Consider the following 8,283-nt stretch of genomic DNA (forward strand, 5'->3'; position numbering starts at 1 on the left):
GGGCCGCTGCCTTCTCCACGCCCCGCGCCTCCCACCGTCTCCCCGCCCGCCTGGCCCGAGGCTCCGCCCCCAGAGCGAGAGCGACGACTTGCCCGCCCCCCTCTGGCCAAAAGCCCCGCCCCCAGCACGAGGTGGAAGGAGCCGTCGGCCTCGGCCCCGCCCCTCCTGCCAGAAGCTCCGCTCCCTGCGCGAGGCAGAAGGCGTCGCCCTCTTCGGCTTCGCCTCAGGCGCTGTTCTGGGTCGCGGGGTCTCCGCCCCAGCCCACCTTTTCCCGGTGCAGGACTCGTGCCTGGACACCTTGGACCCTCACGCCGCCTCCGACGGCTCTGGGGCGCAGGTGTGCAACCCAGGGGGCGCAAAGGTTGTGCCTGCCCCCTAATCCAAAGCCAGAAGAAGGGGTGGAGGTGGGGAAGGGGTCCTATCACGAGGACTCAAAAGTACTTACGAGGTCATCAAATCCAATCCCTTCACTTTACACAGGAGGAATCTAAGGCCTACAGAGGGGAAGTGACTTGCCCAAGGGCATACAAGTCACATTGGTGACCATTCTGCCCACGTGCGTCGACATTCAGTGGGGGTATGACGGTGGCAGAACCTGGAATTTGAGTTCGGGTTCCTCTACTCCAAGTTTAGTGCACCAGTGACCGTTCAGCAAACCTACTCATTAAACATTCATATAAGAAGCAGCTAAATGGTGCAGTGGATAGAGAATTGGACTTTGTGGACACAAAAGACCCGAGTTCAAAACCTGCCTCAAATCGCAGCATAACCCTGGGTAAATCAGTTAATCACTGCCTGCCTCAGTTTCCACTTCTGTAAAATGAGGATAGTAATAGCACCTATGTCCCAGAGTTGTGGTGAAAATCAAATTTGTAACATTTTGCAAACCTCAAAGTTCCATGTAAATGCTAGCTATTATAAGTTATGTGAACATATATCTACATTCAATATGTAAGTATGTAATTCGAACTCAAGTCCTTGGACTCCAAATTCAATAGAAGAAGGGAGGAGAAAATGTTCCACAGAAATCCTCTTCACCTTCCTATGTGCCAGAAGTAAGGTCCAAGTTGAGTGTTCTTTACTAGGAATCGTCCTGGGTTCAGGGTCCAGAGAGAGAAGATAAGGACGTAGCATGTGGAGAGTCGTGTTGGGTTGTTAGGCTGGGACAAGTGTTCAGCCTACTTTCCCTTAAAGGCTTTTAGAGAGAGCTTCCGGTTCTAGGGCTTTGGGAAGATGGAAGAAGGGATCTTGGACAGGAGGAGGGGGTTCTACTGGACAAGAGGTGGGGAAAGTAGAGAAAAAAAACTGCTGGACTATCAGGAGTCAAATGGGTTCAGATGGCTGGCTCTAACATTGTCAATCATTTCTCAGTTTCATCTGAATCATAAATCATCATAAAATAGAATAAATATAATACCTACTTCATAGGTTATGCTTAAAGCTTTTTTTTTTTTAACCTGAAAGTCTTCTTTAAGTGTTAGCTACTATTCATGGGGGGTTTTTTTGAGGGTGGGAGAAAGAATAATGAGAAGAACTAGAGAATGAGGAAGAGAACCCTACAGTCAAATATCAACTCTAATACTTAACTATCTGTGTGACCCGGGGAAGTCGCAACCTCTCAGAGCCTCATTTTCTGTATAAAATTAGAGAGTTGGACTGGATGATCTCTAGGGTTGCCAGACAGCTCGGAATCTGTGAACTGGAGAGCCCAACCCTTTCTTCTCTTCATCTGTATGCTTTTCTGCTAAGGCACTCCAAGTGCCCGTGACCTCATCCCAGAAGCAATCAACCACTGACTAAAGGAAGGTAGAACCTCCACCCTGCTGGTTAACTTTAAGAAAAGCTCTTCCCCAGTCTTCTCTCCCAAGGAGGGTGGAGTAAGTGAAGATTCAAGGTCATAACTGAAAATAACTTGTCATTGGTTTTAGAACCAGGAACCTCTCTCCTAAAATGATGAGCCCTAGCCTGGGCATGGAATTAAATAGTCCTCCACTGCCCTGTACATAAAACAGGAAATGTGCCACAAGGGAGACCAAGAGGCAAAAGCAGATCATCAGATTCCTAAGCTTATGCTTCATCTATTTATCCACCTCACTCCTTGCCTTCTCTTATTTTAAAACCTGCCTTTCCCTTTCCCCTCCCCACCCCCAAAATCTTTACAATCAGAAGGGAGAAAAGGGCCAGAATGGTGCTCTTTTTGCATTCTAACTCTCAAAAGTTTGAAGGTGATATGTCGTCAAAGGGATGTTGATAAATTAGATTAGGATGGATGATTGGTTATTCATTCAGCAAACATTCAAAATGAACCTACTGCAAGATTCAAGAGGGGAAAAGTGCAGTGTATTGTGCTAAGCACAAGGACAGATGCAACCTTTGGAACGTAGATGCCAGTAGAGGATAGAAGAGAGATAATACACAGTATGTCACATGCATTAGAGAGTTGCAAAATAGGGCTGTCATGTCTAAGGTCAATATTGAAGGATCAAGGAAGGCTTTGGGAAAGAGTGATATTTGAGTTGAGCTTTAAAGGATAGATAGGAATACTGAAGGCAAAGAGGGGGAGGGAGTAAAGAACGGAATTAATGAATGAGTGAATGAATGAAAAAAATATTAAGCATTTCCTATGTGCCGAGCCTTCTGCTAGCCATTGAGGGTATAAATACAAAAGACAGCCCTGTACTCAAGTGCCTTACATTTTGATGAAGAAAACATGTAGGGGAATGGTGGCCAGGGATGGGGAAGTTTGGGTCTGAACATTGCTAGATGGGACTATAGGGTAGTAACACCAATATCAGGGATGATTAAGACAGCTCACATCCCACCTCCCGGAGTTGTGAAGTGCTTTGCAAACCTCAAAATGCTACATAAATGGTAGTTATTACCTTCCATTTACACTCTATCTTGTATGTACATAATTATTTATATGTCTCCTGTCTCTCCCCTCCACCACAAGAATGAGATCCTTAAGATCAGGGACCAGGCTCTTGACTTTCTTTGAATACTCAATGATTAACATAGTTCCAGATATATAGTAAGTGCTTAATAAATGCTTGTTGACTGACTGATCATTCATGGTTCAGGAAATCAAGAACTGGAGACAGTGAAGGAAAGAATGCACAGGTAGGGCTAGATGTTAGTGAGGAGATGGTAAAGGAGATGACCTGAGAGAAGGGAATGAAATGAAGCATTCCTGAAATAGTGCTCCAAAAGAAGCAGGCAATAATCCAAAGAGTGTGACCCCAGGGGAAGAAGTTCCTTCAGGCTGTGATCCCTGCTGTGGACAGGTGGCCTGAGAAGGGACCTCTGAGGCCAGAGAATCAGTACAAGCCAAATCTGGCCAAGAATTCTGTCTACAACTTTAAGAAGTGACCACCCCACTTTCCCTTGAAGCCTTTTAAGGAGAGTGAACTGAAGACCTCCGGAGGCAATCTATTACATTCTTTTAGAAATGTTTTTCCTTATCTTTCTACTATTCCATTCCTCTGAATTCTGTTCCCTACAACTAAGCAGAATAAGTCTTCAAATTCAAATCTCTTTCCTTCACATACTTGAAGGTAGAAATCAAGTATCCTCCCTCTCCCAACCAGATTTTACCTTCCCTAGGAAAAATATTCCCAGTTCTTTCTACAGATCCTTGTAAAGCACAGTCTCAAAACCCATCACAATCAATCAACAGGTATTTATTGAGCACCTTATATGTGGCCAAACCCTGTGTTTCTGGGTGGGTTTGTGGAAACAAAAACAAACCAGTCCCTGCCCTCAGAAAGTTTACATTCTAACTGGGGAAACAACACAGGCACATGTTGGTAAATAGATAAGCTAATGTATACACGTAATACACACTTACACAGTAAATACAAAGTCATTTCTGGGGGGAGATACTGGAAATTGGGGAGGTCAAGAAAGGCTCCATGTTTCTAAGGCGTAGGCAAAATGGAAGTATATTGCAGGCTCTGTGCAAAGCTTTATACAGAGGTGGCACATACAATGTTGGGCATGAAGAATAGTGAGCAGACCATTTTGGCAGAAATGTAGTATGTATGGAGGAGAGTGTGTGACAAGTCTAGAGAGGTAAGCTGGAAACATGATGAAGGGCTTTAAATGACAAATAGAGGAGTTGTGTTATAGGCAATAGGGAACCACTGGAGATTTTTGAGCAGAGGAGTGACATAAGACATATTTTATTACTATTATGGTGGTATCTGCATGGAGGATGGACTGGAGAGGGGAGAGACTGGAAAGGCTGAACCTAGAAATCATAGAATTTCAGAGTTGGAAGATATACACCAGTGGTCATCTAGTCAAACTCATACATGAAAAGGAATCCTCAATTATACCCCCACAAATGGTCAACCAGACTCTATTTGAAACCTCCATGGAGAAGGAACATCAAATCTAGAGGCAACCTATTCCATTTTGGGACAGCTGTAATTGTTAGGAGGTTTTTGGGTTTTTTGTTTTTTTACCAAATCAAGCCTAAATGCACTTTTTTTTTTTTGTTTTTTGTTTTGCAGCTTCTACCCCTTTCGGGCAACTAGGTGATGAAGCAGAAAGTCAGAAAGACCTTAGTTCAAATCCAGCCTCGGACATTTACTAGTTGTGTGACCCCTGGGAAAATCACTTAACACCTGTTTGCCTCAGTTTCTCATCTGCAAAATGGGGATAATAATAGTATCTACTTCCCAGGGTGGTTGTGAGGATCAAATCAAATAATAATTGTAAAGTGTTTAGCACAGTACCTGGCACATAGTAGGCACTATATAAATGTTAGCTATCATCATCATCATCATCATTACTCCTGGTTCTGTTGTCTGGAGACAAGACTAATCCCTCTTCCACCAGGATAACACTTCACATACTTGAAGACAGCAATCACATCTTCCCTAATCCTTCTCTTCCCCAGGCTAAACATTTCAGTCCCTTCAACTGATCCCTGTATGACAAGGCCCTTCAACATTCCAGGTGTTCTTCTCTGAACACATTCTATCTTATCAATGTCATTCTAAAACCATGGCCCCCAGGATGAACTATAATACTGTAAATGAGATCTGAACAGGGCAGAATATAGTAGAATTATTACCTCTCTATTCCTAAAAGTTATGCCCCTCTTAATGCAGTCCAAGATAGCACTGGCATTTTTCCCTGCTACATCATATTCCTAATTCATAGTGAGCTTGCAGTCCACCAAAACCCCAAGATCTTTTATCAGACCAACTTCTGTCTTTACATGGCTTCCCTATCTTATACTTGTAAAGTTTTTGTTTTATTTTGTTTTTTGTATTCAGATGCAAGACTTTTACATTGATCTGTACTGAATTTCATCCTATTTGGCCTAATGCTCTAGTCTGTCAAGATCCTTTTGGATTCTGTCATCTATTATGTTCACCATCTCCCCCAGCTTTGTCATCAGCACATTTGATCAACATACCACCTCTACCTTTATCCAAGTCACTGATAAAAATGTTAAATAGCCCATGGCCAAGCACAGATCCCTGAAGTACTCTACTGGAGACCTCTTTCACATTGACACTGAATGGACAACCAGTTCTGAATCCATCTGATTGTCCAATTATTATTGTCCAATCCATATTTCTCCATTTTCTCCACAAGAATAAATACTTTAACATAAGTCATATTAAATCTAGGTAAGCCATATGTCAGCATTCTTCCTTCTACTACTTTAGTAATCTTGTCAAAACAGAAAATGAGGTTAGTCTAGCAAGACTTGTTCTTGAAGAAACCTTGCTTTTGGAATCACTGTTTCCTTTTCTATATGTTTACTAATCATCCCTTTAGTGATTGGTTCTGGAACTTCCTCAGAAAGCAAAGTGAAGCTCACTGGCTTATAGTTTAAAGGCTATTCTCTTTTCTGGGACATTTGCCCTTCTCCTATCTTGTTGTCTGTCTCCCACTTTCCTGTTCTTTCAGATAATCACATTGGCTGGGTCTTTCAGGACCGAGGATGTAGTTCACCTGGGTCAGGTGGTTTGAATTTATACCAAGGGCAACCAGGTGTTCTATTACAATATACTTATCTTGTGTATCAACTATCTATAAAGGTCATTCTACTTTGCAAACACAAAGAATTGAACAGCTCTGCCTTCTCTCTGTTATCAGTTACTATCATCCCATCTACCCTAAGCAAAGGGCCTAGTCCTTCAATCTTTTTTCTCCCAATATAGATAAAACCTCCATGTTTGTTGTCCTTAGCTTCCTGCAGCAGCCTCAGCTCATTCTACTATATTTAGCATTTCTGACACTTTTTGTAGCAGCTAGGTGGCCCAGTGAATACAGTCCTAAAGTCAGGAAGACCTGAGTTCAAATACAGCCTCAGACACTTACTGTGTGACTCTGGGCAAGTCATTTAACCTGTTTGTCTATTTCCTCATCTGTGAAATGGGGATCATATCACTTACCTCACAAGGTTGTTGTAAGCATCAAATGAAATAACTGTAAAAGGCTTAGCACAGTGCCTGGTATATAGTAATTACTATGTAAATATTACCATCTTTATTATTACAGGACCATGAGAAAAGTGATAATCCTACTCTGGTCAGACCACATTTGGAATATTGTTTTCAGTTCTGGGTGCCACATTTCAGGTTACTTTCTCCTCTCTGGTTTTCCATGACACTAATCTCGCTTGGTTCTCTGGCTCCCTATTGGAACATTCCCCAGTCTCCTTTGCTTAATTGTAATTCATATCTCATCACCTTACTCTAGGTGTACCCCAAGCCCCTGCCCTGTGCTATCCTCTCTGCACTCTCTGAGTGATCTCATGCATTCACATGGGTTCATACACATTATTATCTATGTGCAGATGATTCCCTAATCTATATATCCAAGTGACTTGTGGAATCAAACCCAGGTCTTCCTGACTGTAACACTCTCTCATACAGTATGTATATACTAGCTATCACAAAAGAACAAACCACAGAATGTGATCTCAGGCAGAACAAGAGAGGAGATGGCTCTACATTTGGAGTATTGTGGTATCTCAAAGGAGGGCCTGGAAAGGAGGCAGGTACAAATGTAAGCAGGAAGACCTGTTAGGATATGCAGCAATGTAAGCAGGGGGTGATGACTTGGGGAAGCTATCAGGACTTTGTAACTGACTGGGAATGATAAGGAATAGGAGTCAAAGATTGAAAGGTTGCAAACATGGGAGGCTGAGTAAAATGGTGGTACCACAGAAAAATACCAAAGTTAAGAGGTTTATGGGAAAAGGAAAATTCAATTTTAGACAAGTTGAATTTGGGGTGTCAGTGGGACATCCACATAGAGGATATATTGTGGAGAACATGGACTTGGGTGCTCAGGGCAGTGTGTGTATATACAAGGTATCCACATATTATAAAATGTTTAAGGAACAATACCACATACATTTTCAAACATTTTCTTATCTTCACAATTTCATGAATTACACAGGTCAGAACTACCCCCATTTTAAAAACAAGGTAACAGTCTGGGGAAGGTAAGTGAATTGCCAGTCACATTCCTAGTGACCGAGGCAGGCGTAAGACTCAAATCTGTGAAAACTACAGCAAATGATCCTTCTCCCCCAAGGAATGGAGTATGCAGGGAGTAGATGTAGGTATAATAGTGGAAAAAACACATAACTAGGAATTGGCCTGGCTCTGTAATTGTAACTAGCCACATGACCTCCAGCATGTCACTAAAGCTCTCCAGGGCCTCACATTTACCAGTCTATAAAATGAGAGGGTTCATCTACTCATCTACACCAACTCTTTTAGCTCAAATTTTAGATGCTTGACTTCAGCCAAGTTTCCTCTCCAGGACAATGAGGGTACACAGGACGATGGTCATTCTTAGAATTTCAAGGCAGAGTGAAAAAAGAGCTAAAGGAGAATCATGGATTTCATTTAACTTCTGCCCTAGATTATGGGTTTTAACTAAAAGCATTTTAAGAACCAAAAAAAAAAAAAAAGACAATTACACACAGCCTGTCAGATTTCTTTCAAGTCCGAGTATCAGATTCACCTCACCCTACAATGCCAAGGGTATTGTGATACCGATAATCACCTGCTAGTATTGTCCAGTGTCCTGTATGTACAACATCAGATCAAAAAAAACACCCAAGTGCCTGTGTTTACTCAGCTACTGACTCAGATTTTTAAATGGAGAAGTGCAAAGCTGGCAGCCAAATGCCTCTCCATAGGGAATCTTTCTCTTCCTTCAGTACTTACACAGGCAGCCTGTGACAGCAATAAGCTGTAATGCCGTAGTGACTTTATTGTGAGAAACCAGGTAAGACTGAACATG

Source organism: Vombatus ursinus, unplaced genomic scaffold, assembly GCF_900497805.2.
Source record: "Vombatus ursinus unplaced genomic scaffold, bare-nosed wombat genome assembly UNPS02014797.1, whole genome shotgun sequence".
Taxonomy (NCBI): Eukaryota; Metazoa; Chordata; class Mammalia; order Diprotodontia; family Vombatidae; genus Vombatus; species Vombatus ursinus.